We start from the raw sequence: 21,812 nt of genomic DNA, 5'->3' as shown, positions 1-21,812 counted from the left end.
AGAGACAGTAGATCTAGCTGGTCTGTCATAATATAATGGAGACAGTAGATCCAGCTAGTCTGTAATAATATAATAGAGACAGTAGATCAGGATGGTCTGTCATAATATAATAGAGACAGTAGATCTAGCTGGTCTGTCAAAATACAATAGAGACAGTAGATCTAGCTGGTCTATCATAATACACAAGAGACTGTAGATCCAGCTAGTCTGTAATAATATAATAGAGACAGTAGATCAAGCTGGTCTGTCATAATATAACAGAGACAGTATATATAGCTGGTCTGTCATAATATAATAGAGACAGTAGATCTAGCTGGTCTGTCATAATATAATAGAGACAGTAGATCTAGCTGTTGTTTGTCATAATACAATAGAGACAATCAATCTAGCTGGTCTGTCATAATACAATAGAATCAGTAGACCTAGCTGGTCTGTCATAATATAATAGAGACAGTATATCTAGTTGGTCTGTCATAATATAATAGAGACAGAGAGACTGTAGAGCTAGCTGGTCTGTCATATTATAATAGAGACAGTAGATCTAGCTGTTCTGTCATAATACAATACAGACAATCGATCTAGCTGTTCGTCATTATATAATAGAGACAGTAGATCTAGCTGGTCTGTCATAATACAATAGAATCAGTAGATCCAGCTGGTCTGTCAAAATATAATAGAGATAGTATATCTAGTTGATCTGTCATAATATAATAGAGACATAGATAAAGTAGATCTAGCTGGTCTGTCATATTATAATAGAGAAGGTAGATCTAGCTGGTCTGTCATAATATAATAGAGACAGTAGATCTAGCTGTTCTGTCATAATACAATAGAGACAATCGATCTAGCTGGTCTGTCATAATATAATAGAGACAGTAGATCTAGCTGGTCTGTCAAAATATAATAGAGACAGTAGATCTAGCTGGTCTGTCATATTATAATAGAGACAGTAGATCTAGCTGGTCTGGCATAATATAATAGAGACAGTAGATCGAGCTGGTCTGCCATAACACAATAGAGACAGTAGATCAAGCTGGTCTGTCATAATATAATAGAGACAGTAGATCTAGCTGGTCTGTCATAATATAATAGAGACAGTAGATCTAGATGGTCTGTCATAAAATAACAGAGACAGTAGTTCTAGCTAGTTTGTAATAATATAATAGAGACAGTAGATCAAGCTGGTCTGTCATAATATAATAGAGACAGTAGATCTAGCTGGTCTGTCATAATATAATAGAGACAGTAGATCTAGCTGTTGTTTGTCATAATACAATAGAGACAATCAATCTAGCTGGTCTGTCATAATACAATAGAATCAGTAGACCTAGCTGGTCTGTCATAATATAATAGAGACAGTATATCTAGTTGGTCTGTCATAATATAATAGAGACAGAGAGACTGTAGAGCTAGCTGGTCTGTCATATTATAATAGAGACAGTAGATCTAGCTGTTCTGTCATAATACAATACAGACAATCGATCTAGCTGTTCGTCATTATATAATAGAGACAGTAGATCTAGCTGGTCTGTCATAATACAATAGAATCAGTAGATCCAGCTGGTCTGTCAAAATATAATAGAGATAGTATATCTAGTTGATCTGTCATAATATAATAGAGACATAGATAAAGTAGATCTAGCTGGTCTGTCATATTATAATAGAGAAGGTAGATCTAGCTGGTCTGTCATAATATAATAGAGACAGTAGATCTAGCTGTTCTGTCATAATACAATAGAGACAATCGATCTAGCTGGTCTGTCATAATATAATAGAGACAGTAGATCTAGCTGGTCTGTCAAAATATAATAGAGACAGTAGATCTAGCTGGTCTGTCATATTATAATAGAGACAGTAGATCTAGCTGGTCTGGCATAATATAATAGAGACAGTAGATCGAGCTGGTCTGCCATAACACAATAGAGACAGTAGATCAAGCTGGTCTGTCATAATATAATAGAGACAGTAGATCTAGCTGGTCTGTCATAATATAATAGAGACAGTAGATCTAGCTGGTCTGTCATAAAATAACAGAGACAGTAGTTCTAGCTAGTTTGTAATAATATAATAGAGACAGTAGATCAAGCTGGTCTGTCATAATATAATAGAGACATAGAGACAGTAGATCTAGCCGGTCTGTCATATTATAATAGAGACAGTAGATCTAGCTGGTCTGTCATAATATAATAGAGACAGTAGATCTAGCTGGTCTGTCATAATATAAAAGAGACAGCAGATCTAGTTGATCTGTCATAATATAATAGAGACAGTAGATCTAGCTGGTCTGTCATAATATAACAGAGACAGTAGATCTAGCTGGTCTGTCATAATATAACAGAGACAGTAGATCTAGCTGGTCTGTCATAATATAACAGAGACAGTAGATCAAGCTGGTCTATCATAATATAATAGAGACATAGAGACAGTAGATCTAGCCGGTCTGTCATATTATAAAGAGACAGTAGATCTAGCTGGTCTGTCATAATATAATAGAGACAGTAGATCTAGCTGGTCTGTCATAATATAAAAGAGACAGCAGATCTAGCTGGTCTGTCATTATATAAAAGAGACAGCAGATCTAGTTGATCTGTCATAATATAATAGAGACAGTAGATCTAGCTGGTCTGTCAAAATACAATAGACACAGTAGATCTAGCTGGTCTATCATAATACAATAGAGACAGCAGATCTAGCTGTTCTGTCATAATATAATAGAGACAGTAGATCTAGCTGGTCTGTCATAATATAATAGAGACAATAGATCTAGCTGGTCTGTCATAATATAATAGAGACAGTAGATCTAGCTGGTCTATCATAATATAATAGAGACATAGAGACAGTAGATCTAGCCGGTCTGTCATAATATAATAGAGACAGTAGATCTAGCTGGTCTGTCATAATATAATGGAGACAGTAGATCCAGCAAGTCTGTAATAATATAATAGAGACAGTAGATCAGGCTGGTCTGTCATAATATAATAGAGACAGTAGATCTAGCTGGTCTATCATAATACACAAGAGACTGTAGATCCAGCTAGTCTGTAATAATATAATAGAGACAGTAGATCAAGCTTGTCTGTCATAATATAACAGAGACAGTATATTTAGCTGGTCTGTCATAATATAATAGAGACAGTAGATCTAGCTGGTCTGTCATAATATAATAGAGACAGTAGATCTAGCTGTTGTTTGTCATAATACAATAGAGACAATCAATGTAGCTGGTCTGTCATAATACAATAGAGACAGTATATCTAGTTGGTCTGTCATAATATAATAGAGACAGAGAGACTGTAGATCTAGCTGATCTGTCATATTATAATAGAGACAGTAGATCTAGCTGTTCTGTCATAATACAATACAGACAATCGATCTAGCTGTTCGTCATTATATAATAGAGACAGTAGATCTAGCTGGTCTGTCATAATACAATAGAATCAGTAGATCCAGCTGGTCTGTCAAAATATAATAGAGATAGTATATCTAGTTGATCTGTCATAATATAATAGAGACATAGACAAAGTAGATCTAGCTGGTCTGTCATATTATAATAGAGAAGGTAGATCTAGCTGGTCTGTCATAATATAATAGAGACAGTAGATCTAGCTGTTCTGTCATAATACAATAGAGACAATCGATCTAGCTGGTCTGTCAAAATATAATAGAGACAGTAGATCTAGCTGGTCTGTCATAATATAATAGAGACAGAGACAGTAGATCTAGCTGGTCTGTCATATTATAATAGAGACAGTAGATCTAGCTGGTCTATCATAATATAATAGAGACATAGAGACAGTAGATCTAGCCGGTCTGTCATATTATAATAGAGACAGTAGATCTAGCTGGTCTGTCATAATATAATGGAGACAGTAGATCCAGCTAGTCTGTAATAATATAATAGAGACAGTAGATCAGGATGGTCTGTCATAATATAATAGAGACAGTAGATCTAGCTGGTCTGTCAAAATACAATAGAGACAGTAGATCTAGCTGGTCTATCATAATACACAAGAGACTGTAGATCCAGCTAGTCTGTAATAATATAATTGAGACAGTAGATCAAGCTGGTCTGTCATAATATAACAGAGATAGTATATATAGCTGGTCTGTCATAATATAATAGAGACAGTAGATCTAGCTGGTCTGTCATAATACAATGGAGACAATCGATATAGCTGGTCTGTCATAATACAATAGAATCAGTAGATCTAGCTGGTCTGTCATAATATAATAGAGATAGTATATCTAATTTGTCTGTCATAATATAATAGAGACAGAGACAGTAGATCTAGCTGGTCTGTCATATTATAATAGAGACAGTAGATCTTGCTGGTCCGTCATAATATAATAGAGACAGTAGATCTAGCTGGTCTGTCATAAAAGAACAGAGACACTAGTTCTAGCTAGTCTGTAATAATATAATAGAGACAGTAGATCAAGCTGGTCTGTCATAATATAATAGAGACAGTAGATCTAGCTGGTCTATCATAATACACAAGAGACTGTAGATCCAGCTAGTCTGTAATAATATAATAGAGACAGTAGATCAAGCTTGTCTGTCATAATATAACAGAGACAGTATATATAGCTGGTCTGTCATAATATAATAGAGACAGTAGATCTAGCTGGTCTGTCATAATATAATAGAGACAGTAGCTCTAGCTGTTGTTTGTCATAATACAATAGAGACAATCAATCTAGCTGGTCTGTCATAATACAATAGAGACAGTATATCTAGTTGGTCTGTCATAATATAATAGAGACAGAGAGACTGTAGATCTAGCTGATCTGTCATATTATAATAGAGACAGTAGATCTAGCTGTTCTGTCATAATACAATACAGACAATCGATCTAGCTGTTCGTCATTATATAATAGAGACAGTAGATCTAGCTGGTCTGTCATAATACAATAGAATCAGTAGATCCAGCTGGTCTGTCAAAATATAATAGAGATAGTATATCTAGTTGATCTGTCATAATATAATAGAGACATAGACAAAGTAGATCTAGCTGGTCTGTCATATTATAATAGAGAAGGTAGATCTAGCTGGTCTGTCATAATATAATAGAGACAGTAGATCTAGCTGTTCTGTCATAATACAATAGAGACAATCGATCTAGCTGGTCTGTCAAAATATAATAGAGACAGTAGATCTAGCTGGTCTGTCATAATATAATAGAGACAGAGACAGTAGATCTAGCTGGTCTGTCATATTATAATAGAGACAGTAGATCTAGCTGGTCTATCATAATATAATAGAGACATAGAGACAGTAGATCTAGCCGGTCTGTCATATTATAATAGAGACAGTAGATCTAGCTGGTCTGTCATAATATAATGGAGACAGTAGATCCAGCTAGTCTGTAATAATATAATAGAGACAGTAGATCAGGATGGTCTGTCATAATATAATAGAGACAGTAGATCTAGCTGGTCTGTCAAAATACAATAGAGACAGTAGATCTAGCTGGTCTATCATAATACACAAGAGACTGTAGATCCAGCTAGTCTGTAATAATATAATAGAGACAGTAGATCAAGCTGGTCTGTCATAATATAACAGAGACAGTATATATAGCTGGTCTGTCATAATATAATAGAGACAGTAGATCTAGCTGGTCTGTCATAATACAATGGAGACAATCGATCTAGCTGGTCTGTCATAATACAATAGAATCAGTAGATCTAGCTGGTCTGTCATAATATAATAGAGACAGTATATCTAATTTGTCTGTCATAATATAATAGAGACAGAGACAGTAGATCTAGCTGGTCTGTCATATTATAATAGAGACAGTAGATCTTGCTGGTCCGTCATAATATATTAGAGACAGTAGATCTAGCTGGTCTGTCATAAAAGAACAGAGACACTAGTTCTAGCTAGTCTGTAATAATATAATAGAGACAGTAGATCAAGCTGGTCTGTCATAATATAATAGAGACAGTAGATCTAGCTGTTCTGTCATAATACAATAGAGACAATCGATCTAGCTGGTCTGTCATAATATAATAGAGGCAGTAGATCTAGCTGGTCTGTCATAATATAATAGAGACAGTAGATCTAGCTGGTCTGTCATATTATAATAGAGACAATAGATCTAGCTGGTCTGTCATAATATAGAGACAGTAGTTCTAGCTGGTCTGTCATAATATAATAGAGACATAGAGACAGTAGATCTAGCTGGTCTGTCATAATACAATAGAGACAGTAGATCTAGCTGTTCTGTCATAATACAATGGAGACAATCGATCTAGCTGGTCTGTCATAATACAATAGAATCAGTAGATCTAGCTGGTCTGTCATAATATAATAGAGACAGTATATCTAATTTGTCTGTCATAATATAATAGAGACAGAGACAGTAGATCTAGCTGGTCTGTCATATTATAATAGAGACAGTAGATCTTGCTGGTCCGTCATAATATAATAGAGACAGTAGATCTAGCTGTTCGTCATTATATAATAGAGACAGTAGATCTAGCTGGTCTGTCATAATATAACAGAGACAGTAGATCTTGCTGGTCTGTCATAATATAACAGAGACAGTAGATCTAGCTGTTCTGTCATAATACAATACAGACAATCAATCGAGCTGTTCGTCATTATATAATAGAGACAGTAGATCTAGCTGGTCTGTCATTATATAATAGAGACAGTAGATCTAGCTGGTCTGTCATAATACAATAGAATCAGAAGATCCAGCTGGTCTGTCAAAATATAATAGAGATAGTATATCTAGTTGATCTGTCATAATATAATAGAGACATAGATAAAGTAGATCTAGCTGGTCTGTCATATTATAATAGAGAAGGTAGATCTAGCTGGTCTGTCATAATATAATAGAGACAGTAGATCTAGCTGTTCTGTCATGATACAATAGAGACAATCAATCTAGCTGCTCTGTCATAATATAATAGAGACAGTAGATCTAGCTGGTCTGTCATAATATAATAGAAACAGTAGATCTAGCTGGTCTGTCATAATATAATAGAGACATAGAGAGAGTAGATCTAGCTGGTCTGTCATATTATAATAGAGACAGTAGATCTAGCTGGTCTGTCATAATATAATAGAGACAGTAGATCGAGCTGGTCTGCCATAACATAATAGAGACAGCAGATCTAGCTGTTCTGTCATAATACAATAGAGACAATCGATCTAGCTGGTATGTCATAATACAATAGAATCAGTAATCTAGCTGGTATGTCAAAATATAATAGAGACAATAGAGCTAGCTGGTCTGTCATATTATAATAGAGAAGGTAGATCTAGCTGGTCTTTCATAATATAATAGAGACAGTAGATCTAGCTGTTCTGTCATAATACAATAAAGACAATCGATCTAGCTGTTCTGTCATAATATAATAGAGACAGTAGATCTAGCTGGTCTGTCATAATATAATAGAGACAGTAGATCTAGCTGGTCTGTCATATTATAATAGAGACAGTAGTTCTAGCTAGTCTGTAATAATATAATAGAGACAGTAGATTGAGCTGGTCTGCCATAACATAATAGAGGGAGCAGATCTAGCTGTTCTGTCATAATATAATAGAGGCAGTAGATCTAGCTGGTCTGTCATAATATAATAGAGACAGTAGATCTAGCTGGTCTGTCATAAAAGAACAGAGACAGTAGTTCTAGCTAGTCTGTAATAATATAATAGAGACAGTAGATCTAGCTGTTCTGTCATAATATAATAGAGACAGTAGTTCTAGCTGGTCTGTCATAAAAGAACAGAGACACTAGTTCTAGCTAGTCTGTAATAATATAATAGAGACAGTAGATCAAGCTGGTCTGTCATAATATAATAGAGACAGTAGATCTAGCTGGTCTGTCATAAAAGAACAGAGACACTAGTTCTAGCTAGTCTGTAATAATATAATAGAGACAGTAGATCAAGCTGGTCTGTCATAATATAATAGAGACAGTAGATCTAGCTGTTCTGTCATAATACAATAGAGACAATCGATCTAGCTGGTCTGTCATAATATAATAGAGGCAGTAGATCTAGCTGGTCTGTCATAATATAATAGAGACAGTAGATCTAGCTGGTCTGTCATATTATAATAGAGACAGTAGATCTAGCTGGTCTGTCATAATATAGAGACAGTAGTTCTAGCTGGTCTGTCATAATATAATAGAGACATAGAGACAGTAGATCTAGCTGGTCTGTCATCATACAATAGCGACAGTAGATCTAGCTGTTCTGTCATAATACAATGGAGACAATCGATCTAGCTGGTCTGTCATAATACAATAGAATCAGTAGATCTAGCTGGTCTGTCATAAAATAATAGAGACAGTATATCTAATTTGTCTGTCATAATATAATAGAGACAGAGACAGTAGATCTAGCTGGTCTGTCATATTATAATAGAGACAGTAGATCTTGCTGGTCCGTCATAATATAATAGAGACAGTAGATCTAGCTGTTCGTCATTATATAATAGAGACAGTAGATCTAGCTGGTCTGTCATAATATAACAGAGACAGTAGATCTTGCTGGTCCGTCATAATATAACAGAGACAGTAGATCTAGCTGTTCTGTCATAATACAATACAGACAATAAATCGAGCTGTTCGTCATTATATAATAGAGACAGTAGATCTAGCTGGTCTGTCATTATATAATAGAGACAGTAGATCTAGCTGGTCTGTCATAATATAATAGAGACATAGATAAAGTAGATCTAGCTGGTCTGTCATATTATAATAGAGAAGGTAGATCTAGCTGGTCTGTCATAATATAATAGAGACAGTAGATCTAGTTGATCTGTCATAATATAATAGAGACATAGATAAAGTAGATCTAGCTGGTCTGTCATATTATAATAGAGAAGGTAGATCTAGCTGGTCTGTCATAATATAATAGAGACAGTAGATCTAGCTGTTCTGTCATGATACAATAGAGACAATCAATCTAGCTGCTCTGTCATAATATAATAGAGACAGTAGATCTAGCTGGTCTGTCATCATATAATAGAAACAGTAGATCTAGCTGGTCTGTCATAATATAATAGAGACATAGAGACAGTAGATCTAGCTGGTCTGTCATATTATAATAGAGACAGTAGTTCTAGCTAGTCTGTAATAATATAATAGAGACAGTAGATTGAGCTGGTCTGCCATAACATAATAGAGAGAGCAGATCTAGCTGTTCTGTCATAATATAATAGAGGCAGTAGATCTAGCTGGTCTGTCATAATATAATAGAGACAGTAGATCTAGCTGGTCTGTCATAAAAGAACAGAGACAATCGATCTAGCTGGTCTGTCATAATATAATAGAGGCAGTAGATCTAGCTGGTCTGTCATAATATAATAGAGACAGTAGATCTAGCTGGTCTGTCATATTATAATAGAGACAGTAGATCTAGCTGGTCTGTCATAATATAGAGACAGTAGTTCTAGCTGGTCTGTCATAATATAATAGAGACATAGAGACAGTAGATCTAGCTGGTCTGTCATAATACAATAGAGACAGTAGATCTAGCTGTTCTGTCATAATACAATGGAGACAATCGATCTAGCTGGTCTGTCATAATACAATAGAATCAGTAGATCTAGCTGGTCTGTCATAAAATAATAGAGACAGTATATCTAATTTGTCTGTCATAATATAATAGAGACAGAGACAGTAGGTCTAGCTGGTCTGTCATATTATAATAGAGACAGTAGATCTTGCTGGTCCGTCATAATATAATAGAGACAGTAGATCTAGCTGTTCGTCATTATATAATAGAGACAGTAGATCTAGCTGGTCTGTCATAATATAACAGAGACAGTAGATCTTGCTGGTCCGTCATAATATAACAGAGACAGTAGATCTAGCTGTTCTGTCATAATACAATACAGACAATCAATCGAGCTGTTCGTCATTATATAATAGAGACAGTAGATCTAGCTGGTCTGTCATTATATAATAGAGACAGTAGATCTAGCTGGTCTTTCATAATACAATAGAATCAGAAGATCCAGCTGGTCTGTCAAAATATAATAGAGATAGTATATCTAGTTGATCTGTCATAATATAATAGAGACATAGATAAAGTAGATCTAGCTGGTCTGTCATATTATAATAGAGAAGGTAGATCTAGCTGGTCTGTCATAATATAATAGAGACAGTAGATCTAGCTGTTCTGTCATGATACAATAGAGACAATCAATCTAGCTGCTCTGTCATAATATAATAGAGACAGTAGATCTAGCTGGTCTGTCATAATATAATAGAAACAGTAGATCTAGCTGGTCTGTCATAATATAATAGAGACATAGAGACAGTAGATCTAGCTGGTCTGTCATATTATAATAGAGACAGTAGATCTAGCTGGTCTGTCATAATATAATAGAGACAGTAGATCGAGCTGGTCTGCCATAACATAATAGAGACAGCAGATCTAGCTGTTCTGTCATAATACAATAGAGACAATCGATCTAGCTGGTATGTCATAATACAATAGAATAAGTAATCTAGCTGGTATGTCAAAATATAATAGAGACAATAGATCTAGCTGGTCTGTCATATTATAATAGAGAAGGTAGATCTAGCTGGTCTGTCATAATATAATAGAGACAGTAGATCTAGCTGTTCTGTCATAATACAATAAAGACAATCGATCTAGCTGTTCTGTCATAATATAATAGAGACAGTAGATCTAGCTGGTCTGTCATAATATAATAGAGACAGTAGATCTAGCTGGTCTGTCATATTATAATAGAGACAGTAGTTCTAGCTAGTCTGTAATAATATAATAGAGACAGTAGATTGAGCTGGTCTGCCATAACATAATAGAGAGAGCAGATCTAGCTGTTCTGTCATAATATAATAGAGGCAGTAGATCTAGCTGGTCTGTCATAATATAATAGAGACAGTTGATCTAGCTGGTCTGTCATAAAAGAACAGAGACAGTAGTTCTAGCTAGTCTGTAATAATATAATAGAGACAGTAGATCGAGCTGGTCTGCCATAACATAATAGAGACAGCAGATCTAGCTGTTCTGTCATAATATAATAGAGACAGTAGTTCTAGCTGGTCTGTCATAACATAATAGAGACATAGAGACAGCAGATCTAGCTGTTCTGTCATAATATAATAGAGACAGCAGATCTAGCTGTTCTGTCATAATACAATGGAGACAATCGATCTAGCTGGTCTGTCATAATATAATAGAGACATAGAGACAGTAGATCTAGCTGGTCTGTCATAATACAATAGAGGCAGTAGATCTAGCTGGTCTGTCATAATATAATAGAGACAGTAGATCTAGCTGGTCTGTCATAAAAGAACAGAGACAGTAGTTCTAGCTAGTCTGTAATAATATAATAGAGACAATCGATCTAGCTGTTCGTCATTATATAATAGAGACAGTAGATCTAGCTGGTCTGTCATTATATAATAGAGACAGTAGATCTAGCTGGTCTTTCATAATACAATAGAATCAGAAGATCCAGCTGGTCTGTCAAAATATAATAGAGATAGTATATCTAGTTGATCTGTCATAATATAATAGAGACATAGATAAAGTAGATCTAGCTGGTCTGTCATATTATAATAGAGAAGGTAGATCTAGCTGGTCTGTCATAATATAATAGAGACAGTAGATCTAGCTGTTCTGTCATGATACAATAGAGACAATCAATCTAGCTGCTCTGTCATAATATAATAGAGACAGTAGATCTAGCTGGTCTGTCATAATATAATAGAAACAGTAGATCTAGCTGGTCTGTCATAATATAATAGAGACATAGAGACAGTAGATCGAGCTGGTCTGCCATAACATAATAGAGACAGCAGATCTAGCTGTTCTGTCATAATATAATAGAGACAGTAGTTCTAGCTGGTCTGTCATAACATAATATAGACATAGAGACAGCAGATCTAGCTGTTCTGTCATAACATAATAGAGACAGCAGATCTAGCTGTTCTGTCATAATACAATGGAGACAATCGATCTAGCTGGTCTGTCATAATACAATAGAATCAGTAGATCTAGCTGGTCTGTCATAATATAATAGAGAGTATATCTAATTTGTCTGTCATAATATAATAGAGACAGAGACAGTAGATCTAGATGGTCTGTCATATTATAATAGAGACAGTAGATCTAGCTGTTCTGTCATAATACAATAGAGACAATCGATCTAGCTGTTCGTCATTATATAATAGAGACAGTAGATCTAGCTGGTCTGTCATAATATAACAGAGACAGTAGATCTTGCTGGTCCGTCATAATATAATAGAGACAGCAGATCTAGTTGGTCTGTCATAATATAATAGAGACAGCAGATCTAGCTGTTCTGTCATAATATAATAGAGACAGTAGATCTAGCTGGTCTGTCATAATATAATAGAGACAGTATAATGAGCTGGTCTGTCATAATATAATAGAGACAGTAGATCTAGCTGGTCTGTCATATTATAATAGAGACAATAGATCTAGCTGGTCTGTCATAATATAGAGACAGTAGTTCTAGCTGGTCTGTCATAATATAATAGAGACATAGAGACAGTAGATCTAGCTGGTCTGTCATAATACAATAGAGACAGTAGATCTAGCTGTTCTGTCATAATACAATGGAGACAATCGATCTAGCTGGTCTGTCATAATACAATAGAATCAGTAGATCTAGCTGGTCTGTCATAATATAATAGAGACAGTATATCTAATTTGTCTGTCATAATATAATAGAGACAGAGACAGTAGATCTAGCTGGTCTGTCATATTATAATAGAGACAGTAGATCTTGCTGGTCCGTCATAATATAATAGAGACAGTAGATCTAGCTGTTCGTCATTATATAATAGAGACAGTAGATCTAGCTGGTCTGTCATAATATAACAGAGACAGTAGATCTTGCTGGTCTGTCATAATATAACAGAGACAGTAGATCTAGCTGTTCTGTCATAATACAATACAGACAATCAATCGAGCTGTTCGTCATTATATAATAGAGACAGTAGATCTAGCTGGTCTGTCATTATATAATAGAGACAGTAGATCTAGCTGGTCTGTCATAATACAATAGAATCAGAAGATCCAGCTGGTCTGTCAAAATATAATAGAGATAGTATATCTAGTTGATCTGTCATAATATAATAGAGACATAGATAAAGTAGATCTAGCTGGTCTGTCATATTATAATAGAGAAGGTAGATCTAGCTGGTCTGTCATAATATAATAGAGACAGTAGATCTAGCTGTTCTGTCATGATACAATAGAGACAATCAATCTAGCTGCTCTGTCATAATATAATAGAGACAGTAGATCTAGCTGGTCTGTCATAATATAATAGAAACAGTAGATCTAGCTGGTCTGTCATAATATAATAGAGACATAGAGAGAGTAGATCTAGCTGGTCTGTCATATTATAATAGAGACAGTAGATCTAGCTGGTCTGTCATAATATAATAGAGACAGTAGATCGAGCTGGTCTGCCATAACATAATAGAGACAGCAGATCTAGCTGTTCTGTCATAATACAATAGAGACAATCGATCTAGCTGGTATGTCATAATACAATAGAATCAGTAATCTAGCTGGTATGTCAAAATATAATAGAGACAATAGAGCTAGCTGGTCTGTCATATTATAATAGAGAAGGTAGATCTAGCTGGTCTTTCATAATATAATAGAGACAGTAGATCTAGCTGTTCTGTCATAATACAATAAAGACAATCGATCTAGCTGTTCTGTCATAATATAATAGAGACAGTAGATCTAGCTGGTCTGTCATAATATAATAGAGACAGTAGATCTAGCTGGTCTGTCATATTATAATAGAGACAGTAGTTCTAGCTAGTCTGTAATAATATAATAGAGACAGTAGATTGAGCTGGTCTGCCATAACATAATAGAGGGAGCAGATCTAGCTGTTCTGTCATAATATAATAGAGGCAGTAGATCTAGCTGGTCTGTCATAATATAATAGAGACAGTAGATCTAGCTGGTCTGTCATAAAAGAACAGAGACAGTAGTTCTAGCTAGTCTGTAATAATATAATAGAGACAGTAGATCTAGCTGTTCTGTCATAATATAATAGAGACAGTAGTTCTAGCTGGTCTGTCATAAAAGAACAGAGACACTAGTTCTAGCTAGTCTGTAATAATATAATAGAGACAGTAGATCAAGCTGGTCTGTCATAATATAATAGAGACAGTAGATCTAGCTGGTCTGTCATAAAAGAACAGAGACACTAGTTCTAGCTAGTCTGTAATAATATAATAGAGACAGTAGATCAAGCTGGTCTGTCATAATATAATAGAGACAGTAGATCTAGCTGTTCTGTCATAATACAATAGAGACAATCGATCTAGCTGGTCTGTCATAATATAATAGAGGCAGTAGATCTAGCTGGTCTGTCATAATATAATAGAGACAGTAGATCTAGCTGGTCTGTCATATTATAATAGAGACAGTAGATCTAGCTGGTCTGTCATAATATAGAGACAGTAGTTCTAGCTGGTCTGTCATAATATAATAGAGACATAGAGACAGTAGATCTAGCTGGTCTGTCATCATACAATAGAGACAGTAGATCTAGCTGTTCTGTCATAATACAATGGAGACAATCGATCTAGCTGGTCTGTCATAATACAATAGAATCAGTAGATCTAGCTGGTCTGTCATAAAATAATAGAGACAGTATATCTAATTTGTCTGTCATAATATAATAGAGACAGAGACAGTAGATCTAGCTGGTCTGTCATATTATAATAGAGACAGTAGATCTTGCTGGTCCGTCATAATATAATAGAGACAGTAGATCTAGCTGTTCGTCATTATATAATAGAGACAGTAGATCTAGCTGGTCTGTCATAATATAACAGAGACAGTAGATCTTGCTGGTCCGTCATAATATAACAGAGACAGTAGATCTAGCTGTTCTGTCATAATACAATACAGACAATAAATCGAGCTGTTCGTCATTATATAATAGAGACAGTAGATCTAGCTGGTCTGTCATTATATAATAGAGACAGTAGATCTAGCTGGTCTGTCATAATATAATAGAGACATAGATAAAGTAGATCTAGCTGGTCTGTCATATTATAATAGAGAAGGTAGATCTAGCTGGTCTGTCATAATATAATAGAGACAGTAGATCTAGTTGATCTGTCATAATATAATAGAGACATAGATAAAGTAGATCTAGCTGGTCTGTCATATTATAATAGAGAAGGTAGATCTAGCTGGTCTGTCATAATATAATAGAGACAGTAGATCTAGCTGTTCTGTCATGATACAATAGAGACAATCAATCTAGCTGCTCTGTCATAATATAATAGAGACAGTAGATCTAGCTGGTCTGTCATCATATAATAGAAACAGTAGATCTAGCTGGTCTGTCATAATATAATAGAGACATAGAGACAGTAGATCTAGCTGGTCTGTCATATTATAATAGAGACAGTAGTTCTAGCTAGTCTGTAATAATATAATAGAGACAGTAGATTGAGCTGGTCTGCCATAACATAATAGAGAGAGCAGATCTAGCTGTTCTGTCATAATATAATAGAGGCAGTAGATCTAGCTGGTCTGTCATAATATAATAGAGACAGTAGATCTAGCTGGTCTGTCATAAAAGAACAGAGACAATCGATCTAGCTGGTCTGTCATAATATAATAGAGGCAGTAGATCTAGCTGGTCTGTCATAATATAATAGAGACAGTAGATCTAGCTGGTCTGTCATATTATAATAGAGACAGTAGATCTAGCTGGTCTGTCATAATATAGAGACAGTAGTTCTAGCTGGTCTGTCATAATATAATAGAGACATAGAGACAGTAGATCTAGCTGGTCTGTCATAATACAATAGAGACAGTAGATCTAGCTGTTCTGTCATAATACAATGGAGACAATCGATCTAGCTGGTCTGTCATAATACAATAGAATCAGTAGATCTAGCTGGTCTGTCATAAAATAATAGAGACAGTATATCTAATTTGTCTGTCATAATATAATAGAGACAGAGACAGTAGGTCTAGCTGGTCTGTCATATTATAATAGAGACAGTAGATCTTGCTGGTCCGTCATAATATAATAGAGACAGTAGATCTAGCTGTTCGTCATTATATAATAGAGACAGTAGATCTAGCTGGTCTGTCATAATATAACAGAGACAGTAGATCTTGCTGGTCCGTCATAATATAACAGAGACAGTAGATCTAGCTGTTCTGTCATAATACAATACAGACAATCAATCGAGCTGTTCGTCATTATATAATAGAGACAGTAGATCTAGCTGGTCTGTCATTATATAATAGAGACAGTAGATCTAGCTGGTCTTTCATAATACAATAGAATCAGAAGATCCAGCTGGTCTGTCAAAATATAATAGAGATAGTATATCTAGTTGATCTGTCATAATATAATAGAGACATAGATAAAGTAGATCTAGCTGGTCTGTCATATTATAATAGAGAAGGTAGATCTAGCTGGTCTGTCATAATATAATAGAGACAGTAGATCTAGCTGTTCTGTCATGATACAATAGAGACAATCAATCTAGCTGCTCTGTCATAATATAATAGAGACAGTAGATCTAGCTGGTCTGTCATAATATAATAGAAACAGTAGATCTAGCTGGTCTGTCATAATATAATAGAGACATAGAGACAGTAGATCTAGCTGGTCTGTCATATTATAAAAGAGACAGTAGATCTAGCTGGTCTGTCATAATATAATAGAGACAGTAGATCGAGCTGGTCTGCCATAACATAATAGAGACAGCAGATCTAGCTGTTCTGTCATAATACAATAGAGACAATCGATCTAGCTGGTATGTCATAATACAATAGAATAAGTAATCTAGCTGGTATGTCAAAATATAATAGAGACAATAGATCTAGCTGGTCTGTCATATTATAATAGAGAAGGTAGATCTAGCTGGTCTGTCATAATATAATAGAGACAGTAGATCTAGCTGTTCTGTCATAATACAATAAAGACAATCGATCTAGCTGTTCTGTCATAATATAATAGAGACAGTAGATCTAGCTGGTCTGTCATAATATAATAGAGACAGTAGATCTAGCTGGTCTGTCATATTATAATAGAGACAGTAGTTCTAGCTAGTCTGTAATAATATAATAGAGACAGTAGATTGAGCTGGTCTGCCATAACATAATAGAGAGAGCAGATCTAGCTGTTCTGTCATAATATAATAGAGGCAGTAGATCTAGCTGGTCTGTCATAATATAATAGAGACAGTTGATCTAGCTGGTCTGTCATAAAAGAACAGAGACAGTAGTTCTAGCTGGTCTGTCATAACATAATAGAGACATAGAGACAGCAGATCTAGCTGTTCTGTCATAATATAATAGAGACAGCAGATCTAGCTGTTCTGTCATAATACAATGGAGACAATCGATCTAGCTGGTCTGTCATAATATAATAGAGACATAGAGACAGTAGATCTAGCTGGTCTGTCATAATACAATAGAGGCAGTAGATCTAGCTGGTCTGTCATAATATAATAGAGACAGTAGATCTAGCTGGTCTGTCATAAAAGAACAGAGACAGTAGTTCTAGCTAGTCTGTAATAATATAATAGAGACAATCGATCTAGCTGTTCGTCATTATATAATAGAGACAGTAGATCTAGCTGGTCTGTCATTATATAATAGAGACAGTAGATCTAGCTGGTCTTTCATAATACAATAGAATCAGAAGATCCAGCTGGTCTGTCAAAATATAATAGAGATAGTATATCTAGTTGATCTGTCATAATATAATAGAGACATAGATAAAGTAGATCTAGCTGGTCTGTCATATTATAATAGAGAAGGTAGATCTAGCTGGTCTGTCATAATATAATAGAGACAGTAGATCTAGCTGTTCTGTCATGATACAATAGAGACAATCAATCTAGCTGCTCTGTCATAATATAATAGAGACAGTAGATCTAGCTGGTCTGTCATAATATAATAGAAACAGTAGATCTAGCTGGTCTGTCATAATATAATAGAGACATAGAGACAGTAGATCGAGCTGGTCTGCCATAACATAATAGAGACAGCAGATCTAGCTGTTCTGTCATAATATAATAGAGACAGTAGTTCTAGCTGGTCTGTCATAACATAATATAGACATAGAGACAGCAGATCTAGCTGTTCTGTCATAACATAATAGAGACAGCAGATCTAGCTGTTCTGTCATAATACAATGGAGACAATCGATCTAGCTGGTCTGTCATAATACAATAGAATCAGTAGATCTAGCTGGTCTGTCATAATATAATAGAGAGTATATCTAATTTGTCTGTCATAATATAATAGAGACAGAGACAGTAGATCTAGATGGTCTGTCATATTATAATAGAGACAGTAGATCTAGCTGTTCTGTCATAATACAATAGAGACAATCGATCTAGCTGTTCGTCATTATATAATAGAGACAGTAGATCTAGCTGGTCTGTCATAATATAACAGAGACAGTAGATCTTGCTGGTCCGTCATAATATAATAGAGACAGCAGATCTAGTTGGTCTGTCATAATATAATAGAGACAGCAGATCTAGCTGTTCTGTCATAATATAATAGAGACAGTAGATCTAGCTGGTCTGTCATAATATAATAGAGACAGTATAACGAGCTGGTCTGTCATAATATAATAGAGACAGTAGATCTAGCTGGTCTATCATAATACAATAGAGACATAGAGACAGTAGATCTAGCCGGTCTGTCATATTATAATAGAGACAGTAGATCTAGCTGGTCTGTCATAATATAATAGAGACAGTAGATCTAGCTGGTCTGTCATAATATAATAGAGACAATCGATCTAGCTGGTCTGTCATAATATAATAGAGACAGTAGATCTAGCTGGTCTGTCATAATATAATAGAGACAGTAGATCTAGCTGGTCTATCATAATACAATAGAGACATAGAGACAGTAGATCTAGCCGGTCTGTCATATTATAATAGAGACAGTAGATCTAGCTGGTCTGTCATAATATAATAGAGACAGTAGATCTAGCTGGTCTGTCATAATATAAAAGAGACAGCAGATCTAGTTGATCTGTCATAATATAATAGAGACAGTAGATCTAGCTGGTCTGTCATAATTTAACAGAGGCAGTAGATCTAGCTGGTCTGTCATACTATAACAGAGACAGTAGATCTAGCTGGTCTGTCATAATATAAAAGAGACAGTAGATCTAGCTGGTCTATCATAATACACAAGAGACTGTAGATCCAGCTAGTCTGTAATAATATAATAGAGACAGTAGATCAGGCTGGTCTGTCATAATATAATAGAGACAGTAGATCTAGCTGGTCTGTCAAAATACAATAGAGACAGTAGATCTAGCTGGTCTATCATAATACACAAGAGACTGTAGATCCAGCTAGTCTGTAATAATATAATAGAGACAGTAGATCAAGCTGGTCTGTCATAATATAACAGAGACAGTATATATAGCTGGTCTGTCATAATATAATAGAGACAGTAGATCTAGCTGGTCTGTCATAATATAATAGAGACAGTAGATCTAGCTGTTGTTTGTCATAATACAATAGAGACAATCAATCTAGCTGGTCTGTCATAATACAATAGAGACAGTATATCTAGTTGGTCTGTCATAATATAATAGAGACAGAGAGACTGTAGATCTAGCTGGTCTGTCATATTATAATAGAGACAGTAGATCTAGCTGGTCTGCCATAATACAATAGAATCAGTAGATCCAGCTGGTCTGTCATAATATAATAGAGACAGCAGATCTAATTGGTCTGTCATAATATAATAGAGACAGCAGATCTAGTTGGTCTGTCATAATATAATAGAGACGGCAGATCTAGCTGTTCTGTCATAATATAATAGAGACAGAAGATCTAGCTGGTCTGTCATAATATAATAGAGACAGTTGATCTAGCTGGTCTGTCATAATATAACAGAGACAGTAGATCTAGCTGGTCTGTCATAAAATAACAGAGACAGTAGATCTAGCTGGTCTGTCATAATATAACAGAGACAGTAGATCTATCTGGTCTATCATAATACACAAGAGACTGTAGATCCAGCTAGTCTGTAATAATATAATAGAGAAAGTAGATATAGCTGGTCTGTCATAATATAATAGAGACAGTATATCTAGCTGGTCTGTCAAAATACAAGAGACAGCAGATCTAGCTGGTCTATCATAATACAATAGAGACAGCAGATCTAGCTGTTCTGTCCTAATATAATAGAGACAGTAGATCTAGCTGGTCTGTCTTAATATAATAGAGACAGTAGATCTAGCTGTTCTGTCACAATATAATAGAGACAGAAGATCTAGCTGGTCTATCATAATATAATAGAGACATAGAGACAGTAGATCTAGCCGGTCTGTCATATTATAATAGAGACAGTAGATCTAGCTGGTCTGTCATAATATAATAGAGACAGTAGATTGAGCTGGTCTGTCATAATATAATAGAGACAGTGGATCTAGCGGTTCTGTCATAATACAATAGAGACAATCGATCTAGCTGTTCGTCATTATATAATAGAGACAGTAGATCTAGCTGGTCTGTCATAATATAATAGAGACAGTAGATCTTGCTGGTCCATCATAATATAATAGTGACAGTAGATCTAGTTGGTCTGTCATAATATAATAGATCTAGCTGGCCTGTCATAATATAATAGAGACAGTAGATCTTACTGGTCTGTCATAATATAATAGAGACAGAGACAGTAGATCTAGCTGGTCTGTCATAATATAATAGAGACAGTAGATCTAGCTGGTCTGTCATAATACAATAGATCTAGCTAGTCTGTCATAATATAACAGAGACAGTAGATCTAGCTGGTCTGTCATAATATAATAGAGACATAGAGACAGTAGATCTAGCTGGTCTGTCATAATACAATAGATCTAGCTAGTCTGTCATAATATAACAGAGACAGTAGATCTAGCTGGTCTGTCATACTATAATAGAGACAGTAGATCTAGCTGTTCTGTCATGATACAATAGAGACAATCAATCTAGCTGCTCTGTCATAATATAATAGAGACAGTAGATCTAGCTGGTCTGTCATAATATAATAGAAACAGTAGATCTAGCTGGTCTGTCATAATATAATAGAGACATAGAGACAGTAGATCTAGCTGGTCTGTCATATTATAATAGAGACAGTAGATCTAGCTGGTCTGTCATAATATAATAGAGACAGTAGATCGAGCTGGTCTGCCATAACATAATAGAGACAGCAGATCTAGCTGTTCTGTCATAATACAATAGAGACAATCGATCTAGCTGGTATGTCATAATACAATAGAATCAGTAATCTAGCTGGTATGTCAAAATATAATAGAGACAATAGATCTAGCTGGTCTGTCATATTATAATAGAGAAGGTAGATCTAGCTGGTCTGTCATAATATAATAGAGACAGTAGATCTAGCTGTTCTGTCATAATACAATAAAGACAATCGATCTAGCTGTTCTGTCATAATATAATAGAGACAGTAGATCTAGCTGGTCTGTCATAATATAATAGAGACAGTAGATCTAGCTGGTCTGTCATATTATAATAGAGACAGTAGTTCTAGCTAGTCTGTAATAATATAATAGAGACAGTAGATCGAGCTGGTCTGCCATAACATAATAGAGACAGCAGATCTAGCTGTTCTGTCATAATATAATAGAGACAGTAGTTCTAGCTGGTCTGTCATAACATAATAGAGACATAGAGACAGCAGATCTAGCTGTTCTGTCATAATATAATAGAGACAGCAGATCTAGCTGTTCTGTCATAATACAATGGAGACAATCGATCTAGCTGGTCTGTCATAATATAATAGAGACATAGAGACAG

This window comes from Oncorhynchus clarkii, chromosome 25 (assembly GCF_045791955.1).
Source record: "Oncorhynchus clarkii lewisi isolate Uvic-CL-2024 chromosome 25, UVic_Ocla_1.0, whole genome shotgun sequence".
Taxonomy (NCBI): domain Eukaryota; kingdom Metazoa; phylum Chordata; class Actinopteri; order Salmoniformes; family Salmonidae; genus Oncorhynchus; species Oncorhynchus clarkii.
The sequence above is the reverse complement of the archived record's forward strand: the minus strand, read 5'-3'. Positions refer to the sequence as shown.